The following is a 27,810-nucleotide window of genomic DNA, read 5'->3' as shown; positions in this document are numbered from 1 at the left end:
AAGCACTTTCAATGACCCATCTATTTATTTCATTTATTTATAATTTTCAAAAACTTTCATTGTCTTGTATACATTACATTGAGATAACCACATAACGTATCGCATATCACATATCATTCTTTGACACTTATTGCCAAGATAAGTTGATGAGGTGATGTCATCAAGTACACTGCTGTTTCAAATACAGAATGACTGTATTGTGTCCTCCCGTCCTTGAGTTTGTACTCCCAAGTGCAACTTGCCAAGTCTGAACTACGTAGTAGTAGGCCTACTGAGAAAGGCCCCGTGTTTTCCTGGCTCAGCGCTACGTTTGTTCCACTGCTTCAGCTTCAAGCTCAACCTTTTTTTACCCATAAAAAATCTCCGTGTGTCCATTTTATACTGACTGTGTGATCTAGCTAATGTTGGCATAGTAACTCCAATTCTTGTCTGTCAAAAAAACATTTAGAGTATTTCCATGTATTTTCCTGTAAACCCTGGTCTGCCTCCGTTCCATTCAATAAAAAGACAAAATTACAACACCACACCATGTTCTTCCTCAACAAACCATTCAAAGTGAAGAATTATTCAGAGCTGAAGAAAAAATTTTATTTGATGACCTTGCTGCCTTGGCCTTTGGCCAAAAAGGCTTAAACTCCGGTGACTACATGAAGGGTCTATTTATTACAGTAAAAGAAAATATACCAATTTCTTCTTCACAAACACTAATATTTCTGTTTCTAATTATGGATATCAATACTGTTGCAATGACAGAGTCAAATTAAGCAAACAACAGAACCAATTCTGATATGGACAAAAATGCAATCATTTAAAATTATATAGTGTAAAATTATCGAATACTCCAAATACTTAAGAAAGATAAAAGATTATTCATCAAAGTCTTTAAAAAATCATACAAATTTAAGTAAATGTCGCCTACAGAATAAAAACAAAATATAAAGACAAAAATATGTGTTTTATGTAAAAATTATTTTTTATGAGTTGGAAAACAGATACAGTTAAAAGGTTAACCATTGTTTTAAAAGCAGTTCAATTTTTTTAACATAATATGTCAACTTATCACAACTCTATCCCTTTTCATGGGACTTGACAAGTCTCATTCAAATACAAGTTTCATGCATTTTCATAATCAACAAAACTTAATTCACTCTCAGAACATTCACCTTCGGACTCATCCTATCTATCAGTTCTCTTCTCAAATGACAGTTTACAAAAAAAAACAATTACAGAGATACAGTGTACATCTTCTATCAAAACTACAAACCTGTTATGAAGCCTTTAATTGAGATCTGTAATCTAAAAATAGTAATTTGTTATTTAGAATGAATTCAATTCTTTTTCATGTCTGATAAAATGTCTCAGCTCAACATCCTACACATTTTATTGCTCTTTCAACTTTAAACAACAAAGAAAAATCTGTCATTCATCTTGAATTGAAAAAAATCCCACATCTTTAATGAATAAAAATATCCTTCTAAAAACACACCCTTATCATTTTTTCAAGTACACAGTTTCAGTTTCCTGTCATGTCTGTTTGAGAATTTCAAATAAATGAAAAAGGTAAAAACAAAAGTCAAATACAATTAAATTACGTTCCTGTTTTTAGAGGAATGAAAATATGTCTATGATATCTGACAACTCAGAAACTCCCTCTTCATTTCTTCTTAGAGTAGATTTTCCTTTAAATGTTTACATATAAATGTCATGCATCTTCATCATCTTAATAATAATTAAACAGAAACCTAAACGACTAATTCTGTTTTGTCTCATACTTTTTATGATCATCCTTTAAAGGCAAACAAACATCATTTGTAATTACACAAACATTGTATTCTCCTTTGCCTCAGGACATTTTCAGGAATCCTAACTACAGTTAATGTTGTACTGCAATTCACTATATATAATACTGTAAGAATACATTATGATTAAATTATAAATTGGCACTGTATCAGTCATTTTGGAAAGGCATCATCCTCAATACCGCAATCAAATCAAAAACTCCTAATTCTTTTGAGCAGTTAAAGAAACTTTGGACTTCTGTTACTCTGAGTAGAGCTGGGTCACTACAGATTGTACATTTCAACCAGACTTTTAATAGCTTCTTTTTTACTGTGTTTTCTCCACTCACTGGGAATTTCTCCACTGCCCTGGAATTTTAATTTATGGTGGTCTTCCAGTTGCTTTTGAAATCGACACACAAACCATTTCCAGTATGTCAGTTTAGATGCATCAGGAGTAATCTGCCACGTAGCATACTTCTCTCCAGCATTTTGATACCGTTTGTAAGGAAAAGTCTCTTTTGAATCATGCTCGGGGTAGAAACATCCATCACTTGCAACTAAAGTTGTGCAGAAGTCGATGACCAGTTCCGTGTGTTTTCAAAGTGCCACCCCCTGATCCCAGAGGGGCGATGAAAAGGGACATTGTGTTTGTCTGGACTGTGATTTTTCATGGTGTTGGTACAAACAGCTGCACAGAATGGACACGTGACCCAGCAGCAGTTACACAGCTGATCGATGAGGATTTGATCAGGTTTCAGTCTGAATTCCTCAATCTTATCCAGTGAGAGGCTGCTCACTTCCTTCGTGATGGATATAAGGCCTCTCTCTATCTCTTCTTTCAGAAAGTCAAAGTTGTTTATGTCTTTGAAGTTTTGACAACAAATGGGGTCAAATGTTAACTCATCTTTTAACAAACTGGAAAATCTTCCACCCACATGTCTGTGTCTCCTCTCTGGATTTTGACTTCCTCTGTTGCAGTAAATAAAGCTTGACTCACACATTTATTGATGTTTTCAACATTTTTCTTGAGTATATTTCGTGCTTTATATCTTTGTTCTGTGAAGATGTATTTCTTTACTTGCTGTTTTATAAAAGTCTCAACTTGCTTCCTTGGGTGTTGGATGTAGGTGATAAAACCATCCAAGTCCTCTTTCTCAGCCAGTGACTTCAACACATGTTTCTCCAAGTTCAACCTGTTCCCACTGAATGCTGGGAAACTGCACTTCATCTCTCCAGCGAGATCAATGGCAGTCTTGTTACAGACAGCCTCGACAGTGGAAACCTTCAGCTTTTCACAGATCAGTCCTCCAAGCACAACAGCAGACGAGCTTCCTCTGCAGAAGCTTCCGAAAATGTTGTAATATTGCATCTTCTTGTTTTCTAAATAAGTGAGGGCATCGTTGTTCATTTTGAATTTCTCATGGGACTGTGAAAGCCAACTCTCTGCTCTGTGAAACACATACAGCAAGAGGTCAACTGTAAACTTCTTCTTCAGAGTATATTTCCTCTTTGATTCAAATTCTGTCACTTGTTCTTTTACATTTTTGGCCACTTCTTGCAAGTAAGTTGGACTGTAGCCTCTTGTAGCGACAGGTTTGCTCTTGATTATATCTATGGTCTGCTGTTCGACATCGTCAATGAGGGATCTGATCAGTTGCTGTTCTTCATATGATAAATGACTCCTCGATGTATGTGTTTTGTTTTGTTGTGTTGATCCAAATCCAAATAGTTTTTTAACAGACACCCATAATGCAAACCTTCCTTGACCTTCTGTGTTCTTGTTTTCCACCTTATCATCTTGGGATTGTTGGCTTGTGTCACAGATCTCTTGGTGCTTTGTGAGGGTTACATAATCAAAATAATCTCCAGCCTCTGACATGTTGTTGTACCTGCCACTGCTTTTGGATTCGTCTATGAGAGGCCACTCAATGCTAAGCTCTTGAAGGACAGTAAACTGATCTTCTTTCAAGTTGATCTCCTCAATAGGTTTAATATCTGCAGTTAGCTCAGTGACCCAGCTGCTCCAAACAGAGTTGAACTGCCTTTTAAGTTCCTCTTCATCCTTTGCTTTGTCTTTTAACTGATGAGCGAGCTCTTTGCTCTTTTGTAGCAGCTTGTTCTCAAACTCTGTTTTCTTGTCATCCAGCTTTTTACGAGCATTCTTCTGCCGGATAACTTCTTCTAGTTTTCGTTTAACTCCTCTCACTTGTTCATCATGAAACTCCTTGATTTTGCTTTCAAATAGTCCTCGCCACTGAACCAACATTTCTTTGTCTCTGTTGTCCTCAAAGTACGTTGTCATTGCTTTTTTGATTTCTCCATATGTTTGGCTCATTTCTTTAAACAGATAATTGAGATCAACCTTGTCAAGTTTTCCATTTTCAATTCTGGTATAAAGCTGGTTCTCAATGGTCAACATGTCGCTCCTCAGGGTCCAGGTCCAGTTCCCATACTGCACCTCAAGTTTCCTGTAAACTGCAATTTCAAGTGTGTTTTTGAAACTGAAAACAAAGTGTTCGTTCAACAAGGCATTCCACAAGTCCTGAATTTTGCCTTTGAACTGTGAGAGAGTAATGCCAGCAGACTGTGAAGCTTTAGAGAGGATGATGCTCTTCAGCTCTTGGACACTCTCACTATAACCTGGATTTGGAGGAGCCATAGGTGGACTTCCCTCCCATAGTTGGGCAAAGTACTTCACATCTTTCTGCACGTCAAATGCAATGACGTCACTGAAGCACTCTGCATCACAACCCTCCTCTTTGGCTGCTAGTTGGGCCATCAGGTCCAGTTTTTCTTGCAGGCGTCTCTTTCCATCCATGTTTTTCTCTGCAGCTGCAATATCTGTAACATTCTGGTGAACAAACACACAACTTGGAGAAAGTTTAACCTTCTTCATCCTCATGAAAGCCTGAACAACAATCTGCAGAACATCTTGCATCTCAGCTGGATTCTCTCCAAAGATGTTGATCAATGTCATGTTTCCCAGACCAACAACAAATGTTGCCAGTTCATTGTCATGGTGAAGAGTGGCGTTACCTTCCAACTCAAGAGCACGCAAACCTTCAGTGTCCACCACCAGAACGTAGTCAAACTGAAAGTCTTGCTTGATCTCGTCTGATACTTTGACCAGCTGCATGAAGGCACCTTTGGTGCACCTGCCAGCACTCACTGAAAACTGTAATCCAAACATGGCATTCAGCATGGTGGATTTTCCACTGCTTTGTACGCCTAAAACTGACAAAACAAAAACTTTCTGGTCGCCCAGTTTCTTGATGACTTCATTTAAAACACCGGAGATCCATGTCAAAGGCACATGACCTGCATCACCATCCATCAGCTCCATTGGGTGTCCTGATATCATCAGCTCTGCAGCCAGCTCAGGGTATTTAGACCAGTCAGTCTGTCCCTCCTTTCCTTGTTTCTGCGGAGATGCATGAGCTTCATAGATCTGTCCCATTTCTCTAAAGATGTGCTCCAAGCCAAAAGTTGCTGACTGTAGATTTGTTGATATTTGTTCAAGCTCAGTTTGCTTTCTTCTAAGCTGATCAGATTTGTCATGTTTCTTCTTCAAAGCCAAGACCTCAGACCACTTTTCATCATAGCTTTGGAGAATTAAAGAGAGATCGTCTGTGGAGAGCGCATCTATTAAGATCTGAGTCCATTTCAGGAAATACTCTTTGTCTGTTGATGACAAAGATGAGAGGCTTTCAATGAACAACGTCATCAGTTCACTGCAGGAAGCAGCGCATTGATCGTCCCGTATTTGCTTTAATTTATTTTGCTTCACAGCTTTCTCTTTCTCAATGTGTCCTCTGAGGTGATACAGTTCTTTGTTTATTTTGCACCACTCATGCCACAGTCGGCCTTGACAAGGGAGAAATCTATCTTTAATCTTTGAAACATCCATCCCCTGAAGCAAATTCACTATTTTCATTGCAGCAGATTTCCCTTTTTGGCAGCCTTTGTCTTCTTCATCCACTCTGATTCCAGAGACCTCAGCCATGGCTTCAAGTTTGAAGGATGCATGTGGTCCAGACAAAATGTTTCCAATGATTCCTTTCAGTTCTTCAGAAACATCTGACTGGCTTCTGTCTTTCAGACCCATTTTGTATTTTCCCTTTTTCAACTGAACTGCACCACCATCGTTATCAGCAATGAGAATAATGAGAGGCTTTGGAGACTTGTAAAGTGCTGAGATAACTTTAGAACTTTTGTCACCTTTTTCCAGAGTTGGTACAAGAACAACAGTGACTGAAGATTTTTCCATCAGTATGTCACGCTGTTTGTCAGTTGACAGAGCATCACCATGAAATTACAGAAGGCTATGCAGTCAGTGAATGCATCGTTGTGTTTTCCAGCAGGGCAGTACCAGGCTATCTCTGCCACACCATCCATCAGATGGCGAGACTTGGTGCTACCTGGGCAGTTTCTGTGGAAGAAGGTGCTGTGACGGTCGTTGATCAAAGAGTTCATCAGCTGAGATTTAGATAGTGACAGTGAACCCAGGCGGAAAAATGACACCATGGGTGTCTCAGCTTTGCAGATGGGCATACTCTTCATGGTGACAGTGTTTGAATCATCTTTGATTTGAGTTATCTTCCATGTTTTCGTTATTTGTCTGAAAGTCCACAGAGGGCATTCAGTCTCCATTGTGACTGGGTCAGGAACAAGCAAAGGTAAGGCATACTGACATTGTGATAGCTTTGTGATCATGTTCTGCTTAAGGAAGCTGTCTGAGCAGTGAAATACTGCCATTTGAACATCCATTGGATGCACGTGAGTCTGTTTTGATTGATCTGAGTCTACACTGGTGCTAAAAAGAGCATCTAAGGCATCCGTCTCAACAGTGTCAAACACTGGAACAAGCTTTGACTGGCTCACCTCAGGACGTCTTCTTACAGGAATGTATCTGGCTCTGTAGTCTAACATCATCAACCTCTGAAGAAAAGTACGAGCTAGATCTTTCTCAGATGTGTCCTGGTCCTGTTTCACAGGTGGCCCAATTTTAAGAAAATCTGCTGGTGTCAACTTCTGTTGATGTTTGTATTGAAGGTGAAGTCTGCCAAGCAGTGTTTCAGTTTCTCTTTGATATTCTTTCTTCCTTTTGATCTCTTCAGAAATTTTCACTGACTGCTGTGAATAAGCAAATAAATATGTACTGTATGTAAAAATGATAATTTCATACAATGAGATAAAGTAAATAATCCTAAAGATCTTGTAAAAACATTGGGAGCGTCTTACCTCATCCTTGTTTCCACTCATATCCATATCTAAGGTACCTACAATAGAATAACTGTATTATAAGAAGGTCAGAGCAAGGTGTTATTGAACTAAGTTTGACTGTTTCATATTACTGCAGCTTTCAATTAATCATTAAATGTTACCTTTCTCATTGGTTGCAAATGGAACAGACTTGATTTCAGATTCTCTTTCCACTGTTCTGCTATCATCACTCTTCTCATAGTATTCTACATCTCCAGGTTCGTTCACGGGATCACACTAAGAAAACAAATTATTTCATTTAACATTTGTTCAGCAGGTTAAAAAACACTAGTACAGCATTTCAGAGTACAACAACACCAAAAATGAAAGCAAGGAAAACAACATGCACAACTAGAAACGATGATTGCAAAACTTCTTCTTGTTCTTCTTATTAAATGGCAAATTATAACTGGGAGTATCATTGCCAATATTTGACAATGATTGTCACCCACCAAAATATCTGCCAACTTGTTTTCTCAATTGACTTCAAGTCAGTTTTAATAAAAATGAATGTACTTTTACTTTTCCAATTGCAACCGCTGCAGCTTCCTCTGCCACTATTTTCACAGGTTGTAAAATAGGTTGGTGGTCCCTAGTCTTCCTCTACATAGCCAAGATGGCGACCACTGAGGGTGAGAAGTGTTCAGCATTCCACTTTTACCTTTATGACCATTAAAAGATCGGGTACTTATAGTGCACTGCATTTTGCCATAGGCTACTTATGCACTCAATATAGCAAGTGTAAGTATGGAAGGAGGCAAATTGAGACACAGCATCAGTTCAAGTCTTAACTAAAAATGAAAACAGCTCCAATCTTAGCTGAAGGGTCAACCTTAAATAGGTAGCATTAAAATAAGAATTTCCACTGTATGACGCGTTGGTATGACAATGACTACTTAGGACCAAACCTGTGATTGTACTTTATCCATTTCGGTTAGCTCAGGGTTGCCAATTCTCCTGACTCCATTCCCTCACGTCAGGCTGATTACCTCATTCCCTTCACCTGTTCCCTGCTCCCCTCCCTGTCTGCAGTAGCTGATTCCCTTGTTAGTCCCTCTATATATATACTGGTCCATCTTCACAAATTATGTGCCAAAAAATCTGCTAAACTTTCCAGCACTTACTTGCAGAGTCCTTATACAGTTGAATCACAGAAGATTTTAATATTTTGGAAAAGTTCATTTTGCCTGTAATTTAAGTGAAAAAGAGTAACTTTCATATATTTTAGATTCATTGGACATAAAGTGAATTTTCTTTTGTTTTAATCTTGATGATCACAGCTTACATCTCATGGAAATTAAAAACACTATATCTCAAAATATTTTAAAATATGATTTATTATACAGAAATGTCGACCTTCTGAACACCATGGTCCACAAACCAGGCAGGTGCCAAGTCCTGTTGAAACAGGAAATCAGCATTACCATACAGCTTGTCAGCAGATGGAACCAAACGATTGGCAGACTTTCTGGGGAAGACCTGGTCTGATTAGTTTCTCATGTCTAGTAATCTAGCCAAGTTTATTAGTGAACCAAATCCATGACAATCCAGAATTGAGACCAGGTGGCAGTATTGCAGTCTAACACACTTCTCTGCCCTTCTATTTCAGCAGTTACCCACCCAAAACCCTACGCAGAGTTGCAGTCTAAGACGCTTCTCTGCTCCTCCATTTCAGGAGTTACCTAGCAAAAACCCCATAGTGATGGTGTCTGCCCCCGACCACTGAAATTATTTAAATCAAAGGTAAACAGAAGAGGAGCTGTGCATAAAAACCTCATAAAAATTAAAACCACAAGTGCAATAGTGCAAAAGATTAAGAAAATTAAATGTGGACTAAACATCAGATCTCTCTCTTCTAAAGGTGTACTAGTAAATGAACTAATATCAGATTATGATATTGATTTATTTTGTCTTACTGAAACCTGGCTGGGTGATGGAGAATATGTTAGCCTAAATGAATCCACCCCTCCCAGTCATATTAATACTCACATTCCCCGAGGCACAGGCCGAAGAGGTGGAGTTGCAGCAATCTTTGACTCTAGTCTACTAATCAGCTCTAAACCTAAACTAAATTATAACTCATTTGAAAGCCTTGTTCTTAGTCTTTTACACCCAAGTTGGAAATCACTGCAACCAATTCTATTTGTTATAGTGTACGGAGCACCTGGTACATACTCTGAATTTTTAACTGAATTTGCAGAGTTTTTGTCTACTTTCGTCCTTAAAATGGATAAAGTTATTCCCAGCAATCCCAGTCCCAGCTATTCTCATCTGTGACACCACGATGGTGGAACGAGCTACCACACGCCATCAGAGCAGCATACCTCTCTAACTTTAAGAAGCTCTTGAAAACTCATCTCTTCCGAGAACACTTCCTCTTATAACACCTCTAACTCCTAACCTCTAACATTCACTTCCTGTGCTCTTCTTCTTCTATCCCCTACAATGATCTTGTATTGATTGCACTTTTTGTTAACTCTTACTTCCTTCCCTAGGTATCTACCCCATTGATGTGATATGTACTGTGAGCTCTTACTAGTATTTATTGCTGCTCTTACTAGTATGTATTGTCAGTTGTAGATCTGTAGTTGATACTCTGTTGATGCTTGTATGTTGTTCCTCAAATGTAAGTCGCTTTGGATAAAAGCGTCTGCCAAATGAGTAAATGTAAATGAAACAAGAAATTCCCCGAGCACAGCAACAACAATCAGGTGCTGGTAGATAGCAGGATGAGTCTATGAAAAGTCAAAAACTGCACACTGATCTGATCAGTGTGTGGTAGTTTGTTTTTTGACTTATTATTGTAGGGGAATTTAATATTCATGTGGACGCTGAGAATGACAGCCTTAGTAATGTGTTTATCTCTGTATTAGATTCAATTGGCTCCTCTCAAAGTGATCATTAACCGACTCACTGTTTTGACCACACTCTCAACGTTGTTCTGGCATATGGTACTGAAATAGAACATTTAATAATGTTTCCACAGAATCCCTTTTTCTCTGACCACTATTTGATAACTTTAGAGTTTCTATTGCTGAACTACATGTCATTAGGCAAAAATGTCTACACAAGATGTCTGTCTGAATTGGCCATCCACCAAACTGGAAAATATTTGTTTAATTTGGCAAGATAGTCTGAAAACTTATAGGAAGGCCCTCCGTAATGCCAGAGCAGCTTACTACTCGTCATTAATAAAGGAAAATAGGAACAACCTTTTCAGCACTGTAGCCAGGCTGACAGAGAGTCACAGCTCTATTGAGCCATGTATTCCCATAGCTTTCAGTAGTAACAACTTCATGAGCTTCTTTAATGATAAAATTATAACTATTAGAGACAAAATTCACCAAGACCTTTCCCCAACTCGCACCGACTTATCTCTAAACTCAGAAACCTTAAAACAGCTGTAAATACTTTATATTTTTACTGCTTTGCTTTCCTCGATCTTTACCAACTAACTATAATAATTTCTTCTCTCTTCTCAAAAAGCCCAACCTTTATCCAGATGTTCTAGCAAACTATAGACCTATATCTAACCTTCCATTTCTCTCTAAGATCCTTGAGAAAGCCATCGCCAAACAGCTGTGTGGCTTTCTACATAGCAAGTTTATTTGAGGATTTTCAGTCAGCATTTAGAGTTCATCATAGCACAGAGACAGCACTAGTGAAAATGACCAATGACCTCCTAATTGCATCAGACAAAGGACTTGTCTCTGTACTGGTTTTATTAGATCCTAGCGCTGCATTTGATACCATCGACCATCATATTCTATTACAGAGTCTGGAACATTTAATTGTCTCTAAGCTGGTTTAAGTCCTATTTATCAGATCAATCTCAGTTTTTACATGTTAACGATAAATCCTCCATGCACACCAAAGTCAGTCATGGAGTTCCACAAGGACCTGTGCTGGGACCAATCCTCTTCACTTTATATATGCTTCCTTTAGGCAATATTATCAGGAAACACTCCATAAACCTTAATTGTTATGCAATCAATTATATCTATCGATCATGCCAAATGAAACTAATCAGTTTGCTGAACTCTAAATGTGCCTTCAGGATATTAAAACCTGGATGACCTCTAATTTTCTAATGTTAAACTCAGACAAAACTGAAGTTATTGTACTCCGTGTACGCATTATCTAAAGATATAGTTACTCTGGATGGCATCGTCCAGGCCTCCAGCACCACTGTGAGGAATGTCGGAGTTGGTATTTTTATTAAAATATTCTGTACCGTGCAAATAACACTTATCTGCCAACTCTTTGCCACGACTCCCATTCTGTTTTCCGCCGCCACAGCTGCTTTTAACTCCCATGTTACATTCAGTAACAGTCCCAGCTCATGATTAGTGCATGTTCAAAAAATCTGGTGTGATTCTTTGTCTGCATTATTTTATTCTCTCACCAAATCTTCTGTAACTGGAAGAGAGAGACCATCTGCTTCATGTTTACCAGCACACGTATGCCCAGAGTACCTGACCAGCCACAAAATGTGCGTTTCCAGTCGTTTTAATGTAGACAGAGATCAACTCTGACACGCAGCTAAAACGCTGTTGTGGACGGAGATTGTATTCGTTTTAAATCTCCGTTTGTAAACTAAAACGGAGTAGTGTGGATGGGGCCTGAGTCAGTGACTGTATCTCACCTTTGATGTAGCTGCCCTCTCCTCCAGATCATCCACTGCAGAGTAATGTAACAACAAGCAGGATCAAATGTAAAAAAATGTTTTTGGTCAGTTAACTGTTCCAGGTTAATAAGATTTATTTTCAATAATGTTTTGCATATTCAAAAAGTTCATTGTTCAGCAAGCTTAATCTCCTATACCAAACAGATATTTTGAATTACACTGATTTTGCAGAAATGCAATGTAAACAAAAGGAAATGGAAGTATTTCTTACATTCTTTGGTCACTGTTGAAACAGTCTGAGATGTTGGAATTGTGTCCCTCACTGCGTCACACTTGTCCATGGGCAGCTCACCCGTGTTACTGCTGCTTTCATTTTTGACCTCTCTAACTTCATCAGCCTTTCCTATTGAAAGGTCACAGCCAACATATCAGATTAATTTAGTTAGTTCCCTATTTCATTAATACAGTTGAATTACAATTTACTGTAAAATTACTGTCCAATAACATTTTTCATTCAAATGTTACCTTTCTCATTGGTTGCAGATGATACAGACTTGATTTCAGATTCTCCTCCCACTGTTCTGCTGTGTTTAGCATCTTCAACTGGATCACACTGAGAAAACAGGTCATTTATAATATAACTGTGACAGAGATGGTGTTGGTTGCATGAGCCCAAGCTTAGGACCTTGGTAAAATGAATTTGCAATTGCCACAGATAGCCCACTAAGGTGGTGGAGATGTCCTCCTAATGATGCTTTAACTACCACACAAACATATGTGAGCTACTCTGTATTTTTCTTACTTTAGATCAATAGCTGAACTGACATGATTTCTGCAACATAAAAAATGTAGGAACAGCATGTATTTTACATGCAGTTTACCACTATTCAATCTACATGAAGCTACTATATAATACCACTAAACAAAAAATATTAAATAACATTCAACTTACAATATCAAGGAGTGAGTAACATTGAGCAAACAGAGCTTACTCAATTATGAAAGCACAGTACCTGATTTAGCTGTAGCTGAGTTGAGCCACACATACACTGAATACGCTGAATGAAATAAATGTGGATTGTACAGCCATGGATTTGAAAAACTTGATAACAGCAGTTATTGGTGTCCTCTGATTAATTGGTATTTAAAGAGGTAAAATGTAGTTTTCAGCGGCCACTAGCGGTGCGGTAGCGGTGCGGTTTTAACATTGCAACCAGGTGTGTGCTCATATGCATGTTTGCTTGAACTAACACAATCACAATCTGAATCACAACCGCTTTCATACAGAGATCCCACAATAAACGCGGAAACACCAGCATGCTGACAGTGGCTTTTCCCCAGACATGTTCAGGCTCTGTTACTTCAACGTTCCCGTCTCAGAGGCAGATCAACACCAGCTCTGTACCTTTCTTACAGCGCAAGAAGACGCATATTGGTACAATACTCCCAGAAAAAAAGAGTGACAGCGGTTCTTGACAGACAGGGAGACCGGTTCCCACAACATGCTGGAAACTCAGGTAAACTCCCACTGCAACGTTACAGTAATATTGAACTAATCCATGCTCATTACATGATAACATCACATTTACTGAATTTAGCCAACGTACTACATCGTTAGCTCGCCTGTCTGCTTTTCAGTAACTAACGTTACTGTGTGTCTTTCACCAGTTGCTTAGCAATGTCAACACAGCTAAATGTATTGGATGATAACAAAAAGGTTAGTGAGCTGAAATATTATAAATGAGATTGTTGCTACACTTTATAACATTTAGACCGCAGTAAGTAACTTTATTGTAAGGTTAGTGGATGGCTCTTCCTCTGTGTTGTAGCCGTTTTGTTGCAGTAGCCTATTGTATATTATGTGGGTCATGTTAGATACAGTGACAGTGGAGAAGCTGTTTACCGGAGTACCAGTAAAATCACAATAAATCTATATTGATTGTTACGAAGCCGTTACATCCTTCATGCAGGCTAAATCAATACTTAATATATAATACCGGTGGTACAGGATAGTAATGGGTTGCATTAGTTGGCGATGTAATGTGGAAAGCGATATAGCTTTGCACCGGATAACAACAGCAACTGCTCAGCGTTAATAGGACTCTGTCCATAACACAGCATTTCTGATATTGAATGTTTTCACCTGACATCATCTGAATCTCATTTGGTCTGATGGGCTTCACGTCAAACTTTATTGTTTTTATCCTTATGTGGAGTTTATGTTGGAGTCTGTGTTGTGCTGGGAGCCGGTTCTTTTGTACTGCATGTCTCTAGCTGCGGTGTTGTCATTCAAATGTTGGGTTGTTGTAGTCTAAGAGAGGCTCGGGAGCACGCACAGGTGTCCTCACATAAGAAGCAGAATAGTGGCTGTTGCAAGCAACAGAGAAAACAGGCATGTGCTTCAATTTTAAGTGAGGCTACAGCCCATTGACAAGGTAGTGAAATTTAGATCTATTAATAAGTGATTTCATTGAGAAACTACATATAGCCCCTTTAACACTTCATGGCAGAGCAGAAATTAACCTACTGAAACACGTCATTTTATTTGTCCACAAGAAGGCAATAAAGAATCAATACAGGCCCTAATGCTGACCTTTTGAACAATGACCACTGAAATTAAGAATGTGAAGATCACAACACGCAGCAGGACACCAATTCAGAGTCCAAGAACACTGAATATAAAAGCATAGATTAATATGCACAAACTGAACGCAAGCAGGTTAGTATTTAATGATAAGAAAATAAACTCTTCAAATCTATGTGTCCAACCAAGAGGTTCTTGGAGTCAAACTCTGTTCATGCTAAACTAAAATCACAGCTCCTATATTCAGTTCACTATACAGTTTGATTTGGATACTGTGCATAATGTGTCATTAGGTAAGAAATTGAAAATTGAATTGATGTGAGAAATAGAAATGCGTCAGGGTTCAAAGACCTCACCTTTACCTCTGATGGAGCTGCCCTCTCCTCCAGCTCGTCTACTCCAGGGTAATGAAACAACAAGCAGATTGCAAAATCAACTTAAAAAATATTCCTGGTAAGTTAACCAAACAAAAAAGTAAACTAGTATGAGATGTTTGTCCTCTAAATCTTCCTTAAACTTTTACTGTTAATCCAGTAATGCTTTACATTAGCCTCTGTAATAAAAATGGTTTAGAAAAGTGCTTTTCTATTGCTTTTCTTTGAGCCAAATGCTCCTCAGTTCCTCTCTTCAATCTCACTTTCTCATCCCTGGACCTCTGCATTTCTCTCTGTCCTTGGATGTGGTCGAATAGTCATTTTTGCTTAGGAAGGTTCCTAAATGTGACTTGAAAAGAGCTGGTCGAAATCTTTAAATCCTGAAAAGTGCTACAATGCTTCCTTTCTTATCTCCTTTAGCATAGGGTACACTGGACCATCCTTAACAAAACTAAAGGAGATATTTCCGTTCCACAATTCCTTGTGGCAGCAACATTTGACTCCGTTTTTGAAAACAAACGATCAACATGACTGACATGTCCTTTTTCAGAACATTGTGTTTTCACCACTGCATTTCCTAAATGATTGACATAGATATTAAGTGCACTTTGTGGCGCTGAGCCATTTATGTTGTCACTACCCATCGTTATCTGTGTTTTGGGGGGCCAAAGAGAAGTTTGTGTATAACAAGACTGGACAGTCTATAACAATTATGCCTAAACAAATGTAATAAACCTTTGAGTGACATGACAAATCTGATACTTGTAAATTTCACACACACTACATAAAGCAAGCCCAAGCACTGGTTGAATTTCATTTGTACATAGATACATGCCAAAAAATGTATATTTTGAAGAAAGATTATTTGTGACCCCCGATTAAAGTGTATTGACTTTTACCAAAGTTATTGTTTATTCTCTTTATTATTTTTTTTCCACACATTTGAATTGTACAAGAATGTCTGTTCCATCTCTACTGAATGTCTGTATGTTTATAATGTTCAGTTAAGAGTTTCAACTCATCAGACCCCATCAATAATATCCACTGTAGCATGATTATTTAGCTTAGTGTAAGTGCGGTCAGAATCTCTATGCACCACTGCTGTCTTCAGTTCCCCTTCACATCTAATGTCTTTTCCTAAACACTTTTTCTTGACCTCAGTGCAAACCATGATGAGGTCAAGAAAAAGTGTTTAGGAAAAGACATTAGGATGTAGTTGTTTTTTTTTTTACTATTTAAACACAGCAGCCCATCTAACTTCCCAGACCTACCATCCTCAAGATGTCCACCCAATGCCTTTCTGACTTTTCCACACCCAACTATAACTTCCATTTATACCCGTTAACTTCCTTTGTTCATTAGCAGTTCATCCTACTTGCTATGTGCTTAGTTGTTAGCTTTCAGTTTGGAGTTTTGTTACCTGGATCTGCCTGCCTGTCTGCCTACTGGTCTGCCTGTCTGCCTACCTGTACCCGTCTGCCTAACAGCTGTCTGTTAGCTCATTCATTTGTGAACAATAAATCATCTAACTGCACCAGTATGCCTATTCTATCTGGTCCAATCCCGTTGTCTGGCATAATCCACCATGACAGGTAAAAATAATTGATGACACATGAGTCTTTAAGTTTAATTAGTAACTTTAAATTTTAGTGTAACTTCAAATTTGTCAAATTTTGTTTGGAGGTGCAACTTCTAAGACATCAATTATTTTACATCACAGATGACACACAGACAAAGGGAGGATGGAGACCACATGATGCTGTGAGAACATAATGGCTCAGAGGCAAGGAAAATTCAAACTAAGATATGTTCTTCGTCCAACCTATTTATCCTATACATAACTGAGCTCAATTTAACATCAACTATATGAGATTTTGACCATTTTCTCACCCTTCTTAAATTAAGCTCCTGAGAAAAAGGTTTCTTGTCTCAGCCTAATCTTATTGTAAGTTCTTAAAATGCTCTCTCTCTCTCTCTCTCTCTCTCTCTCTCTCACTCTCTCTCTCTCTCACTGCACCAATCTTTGTCTGAAATAATCACCTTGAGATAACAGTAAAAGAACTTGAATCAACAAAAACTTGACTGGCGTATACTTGATCCTGCACAACATCAGAAATGAGTCTCAAATGACTGTTCAACAACTCATGTCTCAACTCTGTGTATTGTATCTATTGTTAGTGTTAAAATCTAAAATCTTAACCTGCAAAGAAACTAGTAACAATACCTGTCAAATGTAGTACAGTAGTAGACAACACAAGTAGAGTAGAAGTAAAGTAGTATACAATGGAAATACTCAAGTAGTACAAGTAACCGAAAATTTTTACCTGAGTACAATACCCCACTGACTGAAATTTTCTAGGATCTCAGGCTACAATTAGCAGTAACCTACATCTTCTCATTATTTATTTAAACCTACAATAACATATTTTTAGGGATAGAAGAAATTATGAACATAACATTTGCACAGTTTGCAAACAGTTGCGCATTCATACATCCAATAGTTACAGTGAAACATTATCATTAATTTGGAGTCATGTTTTGACCCCTCATTCTGTTTTTGTCCCTACAGTGGTCTCTACCAACTTCTGACAGGGGTGCCGTCAAGGAGGTGTAACATCCCCCTAAATACAATTGCTGGCACCCCCTCACGATGCCAGCAATATATGTTTTTGAGTAATGAATACTGTATGCATATGCTTCTATCTGATATTTTACATTAGGTATACTTTTCACCAGCTCGCCACTAACGGTGTCTGTCTGCTGTTTGGTGCTGAGCAGGTAGTCTTGCTGAACTACAGTTGAAAACACGATCAAAGCAGTGAGAATAAACCAAACTTTTCAGACGGGACAGATAAATAATGAGATTCAGGTGATAATTCTTTGTAGATTCATTACTATGAGGGACCCCTTTCACATTGCAAATTTAATGTAAAATATTTATTATAGCCAAGCAAGTTTAAGTTCTTTCCACTTCACTACTTCTTTATGAATGAATATAATCAGTGAATGCCAACACAAAAATCTCACCTGTTTGATTTTGCTGAAGCTCTGAGGAATTGATCCCTTCTTCTTTGTGGGATCTGTGGTCCAGATGTTTTTCTCTTTATTTTCATCACAGATCAGTCCACTGTAGCAGTGGTGATCATTTTCAGACACCATGACGTCTATTTTTTCCAGTAGAGCTATTATCTCTCTTTCATCCATCATACTTCTGGTACATGTGTGGTATCTTTTTTCACTGCTGTTGGCTTTCAGGTCTGTCAGTGCACTTTCACATTTCTCATCTGACTCATGAGTCACAACTGTCATTAAATAAGCAAGTGATCTTTTCCCAAAAGCTTTTTCTAACCACTGCACTCCTGAGCTATAATGGCTGTTATGCCGACCATTTGGTAACAGTAAGATAAAGGCATGAACTTCCTGATATAATGGGAATTTGTCAATGTTTTGCAGACCCAGCATGTTAATGACATAGATGTGCCGACCACACAAATCATACAGTTTGGATGAAAACTGTTCCACATTTGCTTGCCCGTCATGGTCAAGTAAGATGTTTTTTGATCCAATCTCAATGGAATTTGTGTCACCAATTAACACAAGTGTGAGTTCAGCCATCACTGAAACAAAATAAATAAGAGAACAACATCATTATAACACTGCAATGATCAATGAAACAGCAAGTTATACAGAGTTTGCAGAACGGCAATTACAAAAATAAAAGGTAATAAACTAACTCTCACATTCACATTAGTTTATTATGTTAAAATATTTTCTCACAGATTGCAGGTGTGACCCCTGGAGGGCCTGCAGAATTGCCAAGGTTGCCATAATGTAGCTATGTTGTGAAATATCCAACATGTTGTATGAGGAATGCAGGATACGAGAGCGAAGAAGATGAGTCAGGACGTGTGGGTATTTATGGAAATGCTGGCGATGACGTGGTTGACGTGTGGCCACTTCACTAGCAAGGACCACACAATCAACAGGTACGATTAAGTGATTTATTGATGATCGAAACAGAAAGATGTACGAGGCTTGCAGTTGCTGAATAGACATTTGAAGCGTTGTGGGGAAGCTACGCTAGGGAAACGGTGACGACAGAGCCCCAAAAGCTTCTAGGAACGTGAGAGCATTGGCTGATCTGAGGTCTTTGAGATTTGAATGAGTGTGATGATGGTACGTTTGGGGAGTGGCGGTGGCACCGGGAATCAAGAGGCCACTGGAACCGACTTAGAGACGATCTGGCGTTGTACTCTGGGATCCCAGAGTTGCACTGGTTCACGAAGGTCTTGCAAGGAGAAAAGACGGGTGTAAGCAGGCCCAATTATATGGTTTCTTTAGTAGAACGCGGTGTTGTTTGGGGAATGAGTCTGAATTGCGAGTATGACGCTGAAGGTTGAGACGAGGGGAGATGCAGGGAGGTGAAACCCAAGCGGGTGTGAACATAGCTTGTAAGGTTCGGGACAACTGAGTGATGCAATTACGTTGTACTAGTTGTGACGTGGCGGGAGCTCTTCAAGCTGGCCTCTAGCACAAGAGAGAGCTATGCTGTTAATGTTAAGGTTTTGGCGACCATTCCACTGCGAACCATCTATCCTTATAGAACCCCTAAACCGTGGACTGGGAGCGAGCAGCGGTAGGCTTTGGCATCCTGGTACTGGAAGCCCCTTCTAATTGTAACAACTGTTCCCTCGAAATGACTTTAGTGTGACACTTCTGTTCGCCTGACCAGTGACACAGTCAGTTGGCAATGACTGGGAATGAGCCGCTGTGGGCTACGGCATCCTGGTGCCGAAAGCCACTTTTAGTTCGAACAACTGTTGACTCAAAATGGTTTTAGCTTGAAACGACTGTCGAAGGTTTGTTTGCTTGAACGACTTAGTTGAAGAGACTGCTCGCTCGAGACAATTTTAAACTTGAAACTGCTTTAGCTCGAAATGACTTAGCTCGAACACTTAGTTTGAAACACTTGTTAGCTTGAAAGACTGTTCGCTCGAATGATTTTAGAAGGAATGAAATGACTGCTGGCTCGGTGATTGCTTGAAAGCTGTTGTTGACTTTGGTTAAAGACGACGAAACGATGTTACCTCGATGTGAGCTTGAAGCGAGTGAGTTCAAAGCGACTGAGCTCGAAACAACTTTGGTTTACATTGACTTGTTCGTTGGAACGACTGTTAGCCCAATGTTTGCTCGAAACGACTGTATGCTTGATGTGAGCTCGAAGCGACTGAGAGGTTGAAGTGACTGGGAGCTCAAGTGGCTGATAGCTCGAAGCTACTAAAAGGCTGTAACGCGAAACGACATCAACGCGAAATGACTTGAAGTGGGATCAAAGCGGCTGAGCTCGTACTGATTTAAACTAAAGGTGACTTGGTTTAAAACAACTTTCGCTCTAAACAACTGTTAGCTTGATGTTCTCTCGAAATGACTGTGAACCGGATGTTAGCTCAAAGTGGCCATGATCGGATGTTGGGTCGAAACAACTATTAGCCGGATGTTAGCTTGAAACGAATGTGAGCTAAAAATGACTGTGAGTCCGATGGTAGCTTGAAACGAATGTGAGCTAGAAACGACTGTGTGCCGGATGTTAGCTGAAACGATTATTGGCTCGAAACTATTTTGGTTTAATAACGGTTGGGTTGAAGGACTGTTAGCTCAGTGTTCGCTCGAGGCGACTGCTAGCTCGACGTTCGCTCGAGGCGACTGTTAGCTCAAAGTGTGCTCGAAGTGACTGTTAGCTTGATGTTTTCTCGAAACGACTTACCTTGAAGATGACTTAACTAGAAACTACTGTTTGCTTGAAAGGATTATACCGATTTAGGTAAAGACAACTCGGAACGCATTAGCTAGAAAATACTGTTGGCTCGAAATGACTGAGTTTGAAATGACTGTTAGCTGAATGCCAGCTTAGCTTGAATGACTGTTTGCCGGATGATGGCGCGAAATGATTGTGAGCCGAACGTTAGTTCGAAACAACAGTTTCACGATCCTGTCCTGAGCTGGTCTGGATTATATTTATTTTGGCCATGTTTTGATTTTGGTTCCTCTGTGTCTGGGTTTCAGTCCTGTCTGTGTCTTGTTGGGGAGTCTGGGTTTTTTGTTCCATGTCTTTGTTCCTAGTCCTGTGCCTTAGTTCATGTCGTAGTATTTGCTTCTAGTTCTTTCTCCATCATTTTGGTTTAGTCTGCTCGGGACTCTGTGTTCTAGTTCTGTGTTCTCGTTTAGGTTGTGTCTGTTATGATCCCTGTGTTATAGTTGGTCGGTGTTTGTCTGTTTACATGGGTTTCTGTTATTGTCTGAAGTTAGATTCTTGTCTGCTATTTTGTTACATGTGTTCTGTCTGTGTTTGTTATTAATCTTGCCCCATGTCTGCCTGTCAAGTGTTTCCCCAGTTATCTCTCTGCCTGCCTGCCTCTCTGTTGCCCCCTGTTGCCTCTGCCTGCCTCTCTCTGTTTTCCCTGCTGTCTCTCTGCCTGCCTCGTTAACCTTGATCCCAGTCACCTGTGTTGCTCCCGATCTGCTCATTAGTCCCTGTGTATATACCTGGTGTTTCTGTTTAGTCTTTGTCCGGTCATTACAGTGTGTTACAGTGTGTTGTCCTGTAGCTTGCCTTGCAGCTTGCCTTGCTTGTCTTGTCACCCTGTTTTGGATTTCTGTTTGGAATACCTTGTTTTGGACTCTCTGCCCGTAAGTGTGCTCGCCTTTTGTTTGCCTAAATAAACCCTTTTGAACTGTACCTGTATCTGTTCCTGCATTTGGGTCCAACAACCTGCCCATACGACAGACCCTCACAAACGGAGCTCGAAGTGACTGTGAGTTTGAGACGACTGTTAGCCGGACATTAGCTCAAGATGACTGTTAGCTGGATGTTAGCACGAGACGGATGTTAGCTCAAAAGGACTGTTAGCCGCGATGTTAGTTAGAGACGACTGTGAGCTCGAAAGGACTGACAGCCGGAAGATAGCATGAAACGAATGAGAACCGGATGTTAGCTCGAAACGACGGCTCTTGAAGTGACTGTGAGCTCGAGACGACTGAGAGCCGAACGTTAGCTCGCAAACGACTGAGAGCCGGCCGTTAGCTCGCTCACGACTGTGAGCTCGAATGACTGTGAACCAGATGTTAGCTCGAACGACTGAGAGCCGGACGTTAGCTCGCACACGGCTGTGAGCTTGAATGACCGTGAACCAGATGTTAGCTCGAACGACTGAGAGCCAGACGTTAGTCCCTACTGATGCTCTTTGCTTAGGTTAGAAGTAGAGTGCGGCGAGCGCTGGCATCTTGGTGCCAAACCCCTACTGCAGGTAGCTGTTGGGGTTGCTTGGTGTAATTGCTGTCTGTTTCTGTGGTTGGTTGAGGGTGGGCGGCTGGGGGTGCTGGCATCCCGGTGCCCCAGCTGAAGCCGGTTGATGGCAGGCGGCCTGGGGGCACTGGGGTCTCAGCATGGAGACGGAAGAGAAGAGTTCGTCTTCTATTCGTTGGAATAATTCATCGTCTAATGGCGATTTACCGACACTTCTCGAAGAAGTAAGTGGATGGATGGAATAGCTTGTGATGATTCATCGTATGGCATAGCAGCGTTAGCGTAGCGTGCTCGACAAGCTGTTGCCTGGTTTCAGTTCGGGTGCGGAATGCGAGAGCCATGCAGGATACGAGAGCGAAGAAGAGGAGTCAGAATGTGTGGGTATTTATGGAAATGCTGGCAATGACGTGGTCAATGTGTGCTCCTGCTCCTGAAACTCTGCTAATTAGCACCACTTAATGACACTTACCTTGGGACTGTTGAATCCACAACTGATCTTACTATGGGGGATAGTGAGAGGAGTAGCAAGTATAGCAGAAGGTGTCGCTTTGGTATGGTACAAAAAGCTGGTAAAGTTGAGTGGTTCAGATTAAATCACTGCAGAGCATGTTAAATTTGCAAGTCCAGAGGTTGCAGTTCTTCATGCCATATGTTTTACTGGCTTACAGGGACCGTTGCCAGACTATTCTTGTGCCTCATCAAGGACAAAGCTGGTAAGGTTGGGAGCCTGGATTATCATAGGCCAATTCCACTAGCTAGTGTGGTATCTAAAGTCCTGGAAAGGATTCTATTAGATTGTGTATGTGAATATATTGATACATTGGAGAACTGAGTTGTGTATTTATGCCTTGAAAGAAGTAGCTGAAATGTATAGAAGGCAAAACCCCTCTGTTCTAATTACCTTTATTGATGTTTCAAAGGCTTTTGACTGAGTTAATCACCAAAAGTTGCTTCTGAAATTGAGTCAAAAAAGTGTGCCTGACAGCATGGTTGGCACATTGGTATGCTGGTATGCTAACCAGAATATGCAGGTCAAATGGGGAAATGGAGTCTCTGCTCCCTTTGGCGTTGGAAATAGCGTATGATGGGGGAGTTACTTTCACCAGCTCCCTTTAATATGTACATGAATGATTTCATCCATGTTCATTCATTTCATATGGGGTGATGATTGGGCAGTGGATAAAACACATGCCTCTGGTGTGTTCGAGCCGCGTTCAGTTCCCTCTGCGACATCCACCAATGTGTCCCTGAGCAAGACACTTAACCCCCTAGTTGCTCCAGAGAGTCAACCTCTGACATAAATAGCAATTGTAAGTCGCTTTGGATAAAAGCGCCAGCTAAATGACTAATTATTATTATGTGATTTATCTGGCCAACTAAGAGGCTGCAAAACTGCCTTCTGATTGGTAACGCTCTAATAAATCATCATATGTATGCCAACAATCTGGCTATTCTTTCTCCTGCTGGGTATCAACAACTGCTGAATGCTCTGATTATGGGGTCAAACATGATGTGCAATACAATGCTAAAAAGAGTGTTGTCATGATGATTTGTAGAACAAAAGGGGATGAGGACCTCGACTTTCCAGATTTTTATCTGTCAGGGCAAGTGCTATTGTTTTTGGAATAAAACAAAATAACTGGATCACTTTATTGCAGATCAAATTTCTGATGATGATATGCATAGGCAGTACCATATTTTATATGCTTAAGCTGACATGTTTGCACTAAAATTCTACATGTGTTAAGTCTATTTAGAGCATATTGCACTTCCCTCTATACTGCCCCTTGTGGGTCAAGTTTAAAAAGGCGAGCTTACATAGGCTTCAGGTTGCCTATTGTGACCGTATGTGGATATTCTTTTTTAAAGCTTCAGTGTGTAATATTTCTGAGGATTCATTGACAGAAATGCAATATAATATCTATAACTATGTTTTCAGTGGTGTATAAAGACCTTAAATAATGAACCGTTATGTTTTTACTACCTTAGAATGAGCCATTTTATCTACATAACCGCGGGCACCCCCTTCCATGGACGTCGCAGTATTTTGTGGTCAGGTTTCACAATAGTCGACAACGGACAAACAGCGCTACAGAGCGAGTTTCGTCATCACAGCATTCTTCTACTCCCATCGCCAGGTCATTTTTCCGGGGCTTTAGCTTGGCCATACTTGATGTACTAGTTAGTGTGAGAGCTGCAGCTCTCGCACTTTTGTTCTCTTCGCTCTTTATTATTATTATTATTATTATTATTTATTCCGCCGTTCTTTGGCATCTATCTTCTCCTGTACCGTTTGTCCTATAAATTTGGTTCCAACTTCAAATTGTACATCTTCTTCATGAGATGGGTGCAATTACCTGTGTTGCTGATATCTGTAATGGTTGATTTTATATTAATATTTTTGTGCATTTTAAAATGACTGTGTTCCTATGAAGGGAAGGCTTTCAAGTTTCTTTGTCAATTATGTCTTATTCTGACAAAAAATGGCTCCTAAGCACCAATAAAAGGCATGTTTTGCTCTGTGATGGCTACTCCGCTGTTGAAAAATAAAAAAATGAACAGCCAAAGAATTGGACTGTGAAAGACTTTATAGCTTGATAACTCTATAGCTGTGTGACCCATCCACCATTGTATCCCTGAGCAAGACACTTAACCCTTCGTTGCTCCAGAGGCGTGCGACCTCTGACATGTACAGCAATTGTAAGTCACTTTGGATAAAAGTGTCAGATAAATGTATGTTCATTTATTTTATTCTTCAACAGTGCAGTAGCCATCACAGAAAATATGTTTATAAGCAAATCATGCCTTCTATTTTTTGTCAGAATAAGACATGATTGACAAAGAAACTTGAAAGCCTTCCCTTCACAGTGTATCTGAGTAGTCTGGTGGTCTTGCTCTTGCTCCGGGTCCAGAGATTGATGGACAAAACCCTGCTCACAGCATGTTAACGAAAAGGGGGCCAAACTTAACACATATTTTTTCTGAACAAGTGTGCAGCACATCATTGAGTCTCTTAGCTGATGGAGCCGCACATTGCACCGACAGCGGTAGCAATCGCAAGAAATAGCTGGCAGCTCTCACATGCACAACGGAAACATTGGTATAAATGTCTTCTATAAAAAGTGACCATGTTTTTCTTTTCTTTTAATGTATGTATTGGACCAGGTTTGTGTACTGTATAATCAACTGTTGTAAAATATTACCTTTCTCTTTGGTTGCAGATGGTACCGACTTGATTTCAGACTCTCCTCTTGTGCTTTCACTGTTCTTCTCTGAGTGTTGAGCTTCATCAGGTTCATTCACTGGATCCCACTGAGAGAACAAGTGATTTTATTTAAGATTTACTTCGCCAGATTAGACCTATATAGATTACAATGTGTTGGAACCCGAAACCACAAAAAGGAGCATCCAGATAAATATAAAAGCTGAAGATCAACAAAACTGATACAGCATATCAAATAAGAGCAAGATGAAAGTGTATAACCACCAAATGCAAATCATATTGTATTAATGTGAAAAGAAAACACTCAAAAGGGTTTCATGGTACAATGTCAAACCAGGAGGTTCATGAATGTTTGTTTTATCATAGATTTCCACAAATTAAATTTAGGGAAGAATCTCTGCAGTTATAGAGCCCAAAATGTACAGTGGAATTCTTCCTAATTTAAAGTGTAATTTTGTACTAATTGTGTACCAGAACAGTGCGCACTACTAATAACACAATTTTTTTTTAAATGCAGCTGTAAGTTAATGATGACTAATGTAGGTGAAAAGATCTTTACCTTGGCTTTGGCTGCACAATCCTCCATCTCATCTACATGGTCATGTAAGAAAAAGCACAACACATAGCATCAGCCTCAAAAACTATAGTGGGTTACCTTACCATCCTTAGTTTATGAAATATTTAATAAAAATAATTTTTAGATAACCTTTGACATTTGGTCTTAAAGATTTTGTTTTAGACTCTCCTCCTCCTCCAGCTGTTGTGTTGTCATGGTTGTCTGCCTCCATCTTAACTTCTTAACCATCTTCATCAGTCACAGTCATAAGACAAAGCCATTTAGACAAATACAACAATAAACTATTACTGCAAATGCACATCACCTTTCAAGTTGACCAAACATTTTTTGATAAGATAAATAAAAGGCATCTTACATTTTGGCAAACTTCATGCGGGTGAAATGTTGCAAATATTGCAATTTTCTGTTTTTAGTCTTATTCAGCCTGACTGAATCGGGTGTGACAAAATTCATGCGTCCATTTGAAACGTGCAGTACATTTAGCAGAAAAAATTTTGTAGAATCTGTGTCATAAATAAATACTTTTGTGATGAATGAACAAGGCAAATATTTTTGAAACGCTCAAAAGCTGTTGGCCTCACCTGTTCCACAGACAGACAGACAAATAAACGCCTGGCAAAGCACTCAAAACTGCTTCTGTAGTAGCTCCACTACAGTCGTTGTCTCTAGAACCACATTGCTGCACATATTCAGATCTTATGTCTGTCTACAAAAACAACCTATAATTGCTGTACAAACTCAACTCCCTTAGCTGCTATGTGTAGATATGGCTGCCTTCTCTGTCCCCATTCCATAAATAGAAAACCCTCCCACTTGCTCTTAACAAATCTGATGTTATGTGATAGGTCTAAGGAGCTGAGAAACTTTGCATGCGCATTACTTGTAAATCAGTGATGACTAATGTTAAAGTTAACAGATGACTGCCCAAACTCACTGTTTCAATTTCCACTGAAGCCATGTGACTTCAGGGAAAACAAAACCATTTATAAGTGTTGTCAGTTAGTTTCTTTTACGTAACAGTCTGAAGGGGTTGACATTACTACCAGCGGAGCAATGCATAGCAGAGTATATGGAGTGTACACTTTTGTGAATTCTCATTAAACACATGTATGTGGGAGAGATTCTGAATGTGCAGAAAGCTTTGAACATGAGCAGAAAACCTGCTGAAACAGAGGAGCTACTAAAGTTAATTTAATAAATTAAATTTATCATTGACATGCCAGGACATGTACTGTAGTGGGCAGGGGCTCAAGTTTAAAAAAAAAAAAAAAAAAAAGAGCACTTCTAATAATTATTTATTTGATTCCCTCACACTCACGCAATTGTTTCATACTCAACATTTTTCTACAAATGATCAGAAACCATGGTCTTCTTTAGTATTCACTAGGTTTATCACAAAAACAGGCAACAGCAAAGGAAACTATGCCACAATGAACACGTTTTCTATGCTACTAGTTTCAAGTATATATTTAGAATAAATGACAGCACCAATGAGAGGGACAGTTTCACTAATAATTTGTTGATATTGCACAAGGCAATAAATTGTTTTAATTCTTTTGGTGTTACTGGATTAGCCTACAAAACACTTCAAATGTCAAAATTAGAGGCAGAGAAAGACCCAAACGCAGATCACAGCTGAGAGTTCAAGGTTTATTAACAAAAGGATTGTGCAGGGAAGTTGGTGCGAGAGAGAAAGGCTCCTTTCAAAGTCCAGAGCTGGGAGAAAACATGGGGAGGCTGCGGCTGGAAGGAGGTCCAGGCTGCGGGCTGAACAGAGGGTTCCTGGCTTGTGGCTTACTGAAGCTCGACAAAGGTATCTGAAGCAGAGGGAGACACAGGTTAGATTTCACAGCAAGCAGATCGGGCGTTGTCACTATATATGACACACAAACATCTCTTGTTTTTAAATAAGATGAATCTTTCTTATGTTTATAAACCTGCCATGTTTGTTTAGCACAAACACACCAAAGCAAATTTCTTAAACCTACTTGGCAATAAAGCTGATTCTGATGAAGAACAATAACTCAATATTATTACATCTACTATGTTTGAAGTCAAACAGGAAACATACTGTATGAT

General features: G+C 39.5%; 1 pseudogene; it reads right to left on the bottom strand.

Annotated features, from left to right (window-relative positions):
* Positions 1 to 6: 6 nt before the first annotated feature.
* On the bottom strand, positions 7 to 26,536 carry LOC119884655 (annotated as a pseudogene).
* Between the last annotated feature and the right edge of the window lie 1,274 nt (positions 26,537 to 27,810).

The sequence above is a fragment of the Micropterus salmoides genome, unplaced genomic scaffold (genome assembly GCF_014851395.1).
Source record: "Micropterus salmoides isolate LMB-PRFRI ecotype aquatic unplaced genomic scaffold, ASM1485139v1 Ms_hic_scaffold_10, whole genome shotgun sequence".
NCBI lineage: Eukaryota > Metazoa > Chordata > Actinopteri > Centrarchiformes > Centrarchidae > Micropterus > Micropterus salmoides.
The sequence above is the reverse complement of the archived record's forward strand: the minus strand, read 5'-3'. Positions and strand labels throughout refer to the sequence as shown.